The sequence below is a fragment of the Desmodus rotundus genome, chromosome 8, assembly GCF_022682495.2.
Source record: "Desmodus rotundus isolate HL8 chromosome 8, HLdesRot8A.1, whole genome shotgun sequence".
NCBI classification, from domain to species: domain Eukaryota; kingdom Metazoa; phylum Chordata; class Mammalia; order Chiroptera; family Phyllostomidae; genus Desmodus; species Desmodus rotundus.
This window is the reverse complement of record NC_071394.1, coordinates 98,438,569-98,446,901: the sequence shown is the minus strand read 5'-3', so window position 1 is coordinate 98,446,901 and position 8,333 is coordinate 98,438,569.

The window sequence follows — 8,333 nt, the reverse complement described above, 5'->3', positions numbered from 1 at the left end:
AAAAAAAATTAAAAAGTGAGGGGCTTTCATGAAAAGCACCTAAACCCAAACCACCAACAGGAGCTTTTCTATAACTAAGACATGGAGAAGAGACCAATACCGGGTGAAATGAAATTAGTGGCAAAGTCACCAGACCCACAAGAGGCCTCACATTTTTTCTTTTACCTTTGATCACTGAAAAGCATTCTGACACCAGAGCAGGAGAGCACCAGCATTCAATGACCATCTTCTCTGTGCCAGGCTCTGTCTGAAGTGTAACTTCATTTACTCCTCACCAGCCCATAGAGGATTAGAGTGGGAGATATTAGTTAGTTTCAGCTGCATAACAAATACCCCAAAACTAAGTGGCTTAAAATAATAACAACTTATTTGGTGATTTGGGCTCAGCTGGGTGGTTTTTCTACTGGCCTGGCTGGACTCCCTCAAAAGTCTGTGGTCAACTGGTGGGCCTCTCTCCACATGGTCTCTCATCCACCAGAGGGCTACCCTGGTCTTTTTCACACGACAGGGAAAAGGTTCCAAGATAACACAGGCAGAAGCGGCAAAGCCTCTAGGCCCAGGCTTGAAACTGGCACAGTGTCTCTCCCACCACATTCAGTTATATATTCAGTGACTTGCCTGACATTCAGTGAGCCCAAGCAAGTCACAAGCCAGCCCTGACAAGGGAGCAGCAGGGACAGATCCTACCTCTAGTTGGGGAGGATTATACAGTATCAGGGCCAGGTCCTAATCTGCCACCGGGACAATCTTCACGTTGCAGAGGAGCCTGGTAGGGATGAAGCTGCTGGAGAGACTCCATGTCCGGGGCCCCTCCCACGGCCCCAGACCCATATGCCTTTGAGCTTGGAAAGGCAGACCTCACTGGAGATGCCCTGAGGGGTCCTGGCCAGTTTGAAAACCCCAGGAGCCAAAGCTCAGAGAGGGATGATGGCCCACGGTGCCCTAGTCTTGAGGGCAACGCTGGGATTCCCTTTCCCATGCTCTTTGTCCTGGGCAGCATGCACCAACCCTTGTTGGGTCTCCCTGTACAAGTGTTTCTTTTGCCACAGCTTACCTGTTATGGGTTGGAAAATGTGCCCCCAAAGATATGTTGAAATCTTAACCCCTGCCATCTGTGAATGTGCCCTTATTTGGAAATAAGGTCCATGAAGATGCAATCAAGTTAAGATGAGGTCACCGGGGTGGCCTTAATCCAACATGACTGGTGTCCTTATAAGAAGAGGGAAATCTGACACAGAGAAGGGGGGCCATGCGAAGTTAGAAATGCACAGGGAGAGAATGCTGTGGGATGATGGAAGCAGAGAATGGAGTGATGGCCCTGCAAACTGAGGAAGGCCAAGGATGAATGGAAACCAGCCGAAGTGAGGAAAGGGCAAGAAAGGATTTTCGGTAGAGCCTCCAGGGGATTGTGGCCCTGTGACACGCTGGCCTCGGACTTCTGGCCTCCAGAACTGTGAGAGGACACTTATCTGTTGTTTAACCACCTCCCCCCCCACCACCAATGTTCTTTGTTCCCGTCTCCCTAGGAAACACGTATACCTTCTACATGGCTACTCATTTCATTTTTTTCCTTCAGATGGACTCATTCTCAAACAGTTTGCACACATTTTGCTACAGAGTAAATCTCCCATCACTGCTATAACTGGAAGACCACAGCGCTTTCTGTAACTAGAAGGCACCTTAAAACTAAAGACAATGAAAACCAGACAATCTAAATGAATGCTCTTGCCTGACAGCTTTTTAAAAAATTTTTTTATTGTTATTCAGTTACAGTTGTATGCCTTTTCTCCCCATCCCTCCACCCCACCCCAGCCAAACCCACCTCCCTCCCCCACCTCTACCCTCCCCCTTGATTTTGTCCATGTGTCCTTTATAGTAGTTCCTGTAATCCCCAATGTTCATAGCAGCACAATTTATAATAGCCAAGTACTGGAAGCAACCTAAGTGCCCATCAGCAAATGAGTGGATCAAAAAACTATGGTATATTTACACAATGGAATTCTACGCAGCAGAGAGAAAGAAGGAGCTTATACCCTTTGCAACAGCATGGATGGAACTGGAGATCATTATGCTAAGTGAAATAAGCCAGGCGTTGAGGGACAAATACCATATAATCTCACCTTTGACTGACAGCTTTGATCTGGGGCCGCCTTTGCTGAAAAACGAGATAAGTGACAAAGGGTGTCGAAGACACACAAGACTTAGCTGAGACTTCTTGATCTGGCAGAGGGGTAAAAAAAGAATTGAAAAGACAAAACTCCCTGATTACCTGAAAATGTCTCATTCTGAGATGTCTCCAGTGATTTGGGCTTCAGGGTAACCACTCCTCCCACCCCTCATGCCCATCCTCCCCTTATGTTTGAAGAAATTGAGGGCCAGAAAGGTTTGGTGATTTGCCCAAGGTCACACAGCATCGGTGGCCAAGTCTGGATTTGAGCCAGACTGCTATGTGCTTTCCAGGAAATCACACATTGGAGACCTCTTGGTCTGTCCAGTGGCCTTGGGTCATGCCTGGGTGGCCACGCGGGTTGAGTGTGTGGACACAGAGCAGGGGCAGTAAACTCCGAAGGCTGTGCAAACAGACAGCCTGCATGTCCTAATCTTGTGGCAATTACAGCCAAGTGAAAGTGGGGCAGAGTTACTACTGCTCTTCACGGCAACCAGACCTGGGCAAAACTGGACGCACACCGAGGGGTATAATCCAAGTGAGGACCAAAAGATTTTTTTCTTCTTGCTCCACTGGACTATCTAGACTGAAAACCAGGGTCCAAGCCAGCAGCAGTTCCACATCCTGTCACATGTGGTCACGTGCTAAACCACAGAGATCGTGGAGTGCATCTCCAAACAGGCATCTCCTTCACCCTCGTTCTGACCCTGTAGCCATCTGCTTCCTTCTCCCTCTGCTTCTCTCTTCTCTCCCTTCTCCCTGTGCCTCTCTCTTCTGTCTTTCCTTCCATTGCCTGCTCTGGCCAGTGGAAAGGAGCAAGGTCGTAGATAAGAGTCAGATCTGCTTGGATTCAAATCCCAGCTCCACTGCGTGGCTTTGGGTAGGCAGCTCATAATCCCTGAGCCTCGGTTTCCTCATCTGTGAAATGGGTTCCTTCCTCCCAGGGTACTGAGAAGGTCAATGAGGTCATGCCTGTGGGCATTTAACTCAGTACCTGGCACATGGTAGGAGTTCAGTGAATACTGCTTCCCTCTTCCTACCAGACTGCAAGCCTCTGTCTCCTCTGCAGCACAGCCTGCCACAGGGCTTCTTAGCGACCCCATCAATAATGAGAACTGTGCCGGGCCCTGGGCTAAGCCCTTTCTTGCATTCTCACTTAATCTTTCCATCAACCTTGTTCAAGAGACACAGTCACTACCCCAGAGAGGCCTGTGCCTGAGATGGCCCCTTGGGACCACTTTCCAACAGGACAAGGATTCTTCAGGGCCATAGAGAAGTGCCTACCTAGGGCCCAGAGCACCTGACTGTCGGCCTCTTCCTCCATCCATTCACCTGGGGGTGGACAGATCCACTGGTGCCCCGCAGGCCCTAGGAGGGACAAGCAGGCTGGCTCCTTCAGGGGCTACAGGGCCTGCAGGGGCTGCCTGGATTGGGCTGTCTTGTCACATGCGCATGTGTGCAAAGTTGCTCAAGGCTGAGGGCAGAGCCAGGGAAGGCAGGAGAGGAGCAAGGGTTGGGCCAGGGTCACTGAGGGAGAGCTGGCTCTGCCCCCCACCACTACTTGAAGTGTCAAACTCCAAGGAGACAGAAAATTTGTCATTCAAAAAAGTTGATCAAGTGACAAATGGTGTTGAAGATACGCAAGCACCTGCCTGAGACTTCTTGACTTATCGGAGAGGTTAAAAAAAAAGAATTGCAAAGAGAAAACTCCATGATTACCTTCCAGCTCACCGTGAAGGTATACCTACCCAGGAGGAGGGGCAGGTTAGGTTTTATTTAGCAGCATAATAGCTTGACGTATAACTTTCCAATATCGAGGCAGATGCGTGTGGGCCTGCCATTTGTTGTCTTGGGGCAGTCCCTGCCAGTGTGAGGAATGGCCTGGTGTCATCCCTGTTCTGCCAAACACTGACCCACAGAGGACAATGCACTCATCAAGTAAAGGAATGTGCTGGCCCTGACCGGTGTGGCTCAGTTAGCTGGGCGTCGCTCTGCAAAACTTTGAAAGGTCGCCGGCTCAGTTCCCAGTCAGGGCACGTGCTTCGGTTGCGGGTTTGGTCCCCCGTCAGGGCACGTACGAGAGGCAACCAACTGATGTTTCTCACACACAACAATGGTTCTCTCCCTCTCTTTCTTTCTCCCTTAACTTCTCTCTAAAAATAAATAAATAAAATCTTAGGGGAAAAAAAAAGGTGCTGGGAATAAGCCTTTTAATACACAGGTGGAGAAGATCAGGCTTAGGACCTGTAAATAGCATCCAGGCACGAGGGCAGATCATGCCCCTGGAGACCAGCTTCAGGTCCATGTGGCAAGCCACCTCCTCCCTTGGCGCCTGGTTTCCCCACTTGCACAGAGAAAACACTGGCTTCTCCTCTCCCCCAGTGCCTGTCCAGAACTGCCCTGATAACCTTGGACCTGTCTCTTCCCTTTCCATCCTTCAAAGCAAGCCCCTTACCACCAGTCAGGTATCTGAGACCTGGACGGATAGCCTCCCACATCCCCCTTTCCCACTGTCTTCCACACGTGCTTCTCGCTGGCTCACTCCATTTCTCCAAGATGGCAAAAATAATCAGAATGACAGCAACACTTACAAGCACTCACCTTGTGTAGCTCCCGACCTTCACAGTGACCTTAGAAGGGGCTCTAGTGTCATCCTCATTGTATAGATAGACAAAGTGAGGCTCAGTTTGGGACTGGTCCCTACCTCAGTTCCACCTGACGAGGGTCAGAGCCTGGAACCAAACGCACGTCTCTCTGACCCCCAGAGCCCACCCATCTACCCTACAGCTGGAAACCACAGATGAGAAGCATCTTCTTGGCACTGCTGTGTGTCCTGGGACAAATCACTTGCCCTTTCTGAGCCTCTATTTCCCTGGGAAAGTGGCCTGGAGTCACTGAGAGCTGAGGGATTCTGGGACTCCAGGAGTGGAACTGGGGTGTCCTGTGTGTGCGCCAGGTCCCACCCTGCATGGCTCAGATGACCAGTCTCGAGGGCCCAATCAGGGCAGCCTTGGATCAGGCCATAAGTGGGAACAAAACAGCCCGGGAGCTTGCCTCCCTGGCTTTGTTTATTGTCTGGGAGCTGGGAATATTTTGAATTGTTGTGTTTGCGGAGGGAGGGAAAAATAACCAAGTATAAGAAGGCAGCCAGTGAGAGGCCCAGGCAGGAATGCAGAGGAATCGGGCCTGCCTGGGGATGTCTGGGAGCTGGTGATGCTCCCAGAGGTCCAGCACCCTCTAGGTCGAGGATGCTCGGCTCAAATCGCCCTGAGAATTTCCTTTTTTAAAAAGCCTCATGCCCAGCTGAATTAGGGTTTCTGAGGGTGGTGCCTAGACGGAAAGGTCTTTTAATCTTCCTGGGCCATGGCAATGGGCAAGCCGGGTGGAAACCTGTGTGGCCTAACTGCAGCCCACCAGAAGCCCCACCAGAGGGCTTGGAAAACAGGATCCCTGGGTCCCAGCCCAGAATTCCCAATTCCGAAGGTCTGGGTGGGGCCTGGGACTGAGAATTTCTCACCAGTTCCAAGCACTGCTGCTGCCGGCCTGGGGACCACACTTTGAAAGCCACTCACTCAGGGTGACAGAGCCTTTAAGGATCCCTCAGGGCTTTGATCTCCGTCTCTCTAGGGGAAGGGGGAGGGGAGGCAGCTCCCATGGTTGAATGCAGCCTTCAAGACTGGCCCCTTTCCGACAGCTACTTGGACAGGGAGTTTGCAGAGCAGCTGTGTGTGTGCGTGTGTGTAGGGGTGCTCCCGTGTGTGGGTGTGTGTGGCAGGCAGCTCCAGAGCCATTCATTCACTCCTCAGACATCTGTTGGGCGCCTACCACGGCCGGCACCTCTCTAGGCCTGGGAGTATGATGCCGGACCCTGCTCAGCCCTGCCCGTGTGAAGCAGGCAGCCTAGCTGTGAAAACAGGTACATAAAAAGTGATCAGTGTACATTTGCAAGGTTATCCAAGTTAGGAGGAAAATAAAATCAAGCCAAGGCACAGAACTGGGGGAGGGGCAGATGTCTAGCTGAGACACAGTGGTCAGGGAAGGTCTTTGGGAAGAAAGCATGACTGAGGCCTGAAGGGTAGGCAGGAGCCAGCCCTGGGAAGGGCTGAGGAGAAGTGTCCTGGGCAGGGTGATAGTCAGATCGAAGGCCCTGTGGCAGAAGGAGCTTGGGGTTGAGAAAGCCAGGAGAGCAATGTGGCTGGAGGTGGTGGGGTGAATGACAGAGATGTGGCAGGTGGGAGGTGGGGAGGGAGGAGGGGGCGTATCTAAGAGGCTGTGCGGAGTGTGGGCTCAGTGCCAGCATGGTGGGGGGCTGCCCTTGGGGTTCAAAGCAGAAAGGAGAACTGAGTGGGTCTGAAGCTCTTTCTCTTGCTTTTTACTGGGGTATTCATGACGTTGAGTGATACGCAGCACACATCAAGCACACAGCTCCTTGGGTGTTTGTGTGTGTGCACACCCGTGTGGCCTTCACCTAAATCAGGTTATAGCACCTCTGCAACCCTCAGAAAGGTCTCTCGGGGTCCTTCCGGCCACTCCCCCCTGCCCCCGCCCCACGCACAATCAGGGCTCAGCTTTCCAGGCCCACAGATCCACGGCTCCCGACTGGAAAGTCCCCGTCACTGGAAGCGGCAGCCCAGCGCGTGGCCTGTGCTGCTCTCTCCGCGGCAGGTGTTTTGGAGACTCCCCCAGGGTATCGTGCATCTCAGGAGCCCTTCATCTGTTTGTTTTTCTCCTATGGATGTACACAACCAGGGCTGTTTCCTTTTTCTTTTTTTTCCTGCTATTATGAATAGTGCCGCTATTTACATTCTTATACAAAAAACAAAAGTCAACGGAGTAAATTTGAAGTTCTAATTTGCTTTATTAAGCAATTCGTGAATTGGGCAGAATCCAATTTAGTAAATAGAAGGGCCTCTGAAGGGTTGTATGGAATGGAAGTTTTTTCTAGAAGAGTGAGGCAAAGAAGCTATTAGCAAGAGAAAAGAAAGGATTATTTGAGGGCTGGGACATCTTCCTTTTGGGGGAAGAGAACAAGAAGGGTTTTATCATGGAGATTGTCTCTTTTGGGGGGAAATGTAGGAGGGCCCTCCCGACAGATCAGACAGATCACCTCGTTAGTGGTTGACCAGAAAATTCCAGACTGGCAGATTACGTTACGTTTCTGGAGAAGGTCAAAAGTCGAAACCACAGTCGGGTTAGGTATTAAATCTCGGTTTCGTATCATGGGCTTTTAGCACAAGCGATGCCACTTTGGGCCTGTGGCTTTTCTTTTTAACACTAGGCATAGAATTAGGGATGAAAAAGGAGTTTATGAAGAGCGATGTCAGAGGGTGATCTGATCATGAATTCCTAACTGGGCAGGTCTTGGTGGGCAGTCACGCGCTAGGCATGTAACTGCCTCGTAAAAGGCTCTTCTTGGCTTTAAGCAAGACCTGTTCATTGCTTCTGTGCATCCAGGTTAGTACACTCTCGTTAGCCTCTTTTTAGACCGCTCCTTCCAAACCTGACTGCCCTTCCAAACCCCTCCTTCTACAGCGTATCCACACGCAAGATAAGAACCTTGTGATCTGCTCCCGCCTTGCTTTCAATGACCTTAAAACCAAACGCATTAAAGAAGCTGCAAACTGTCATTTCTTGGAAGCTTTTTCTCAGTCTGTTGAGATCTTGCTTCCAGGTGTATCCTCTGTTTGCCTCAAATGAATTATAAAAATTGTCTACAGGTTTGGGCATTCTGTGAGCTGATAGGTTAAGTGGATGTTTAAACCTTAAAGGAACTTGCTAAACTGTTTCCGCAGTGGATGTGCCGTCCCGTGCCCCGCCCCACCAGCCATGGAGGACAGTTCCCGGATCCCTCTGGCTGCTCACAGAGATGGGCTGAGGGGTGGGAGAGGAGGCGAGGGAGGAGCCCCTCTGCCACAGTCACCCAGTCACCGGCAGGGAGATGGTGGTCTGGACGGCCTGGCCTCAGGGGTGGCGGGGATCTGGAGAGTGGCTGCAGCCTCGGTGAATGAATAAATGTGCCTGTGTCCCTCCCAGCTCTGCAGGTTTGCCTCCAGCATTGTTACCTTCCCCTGCCCTGGGGCAGATTTGCTGTATCCACCCAGGGAGAGGAGAAAGTGAGGCCTGGAGGCCTGCCACAGACCACATCCAGTAAGGTCTCCCAGGACCC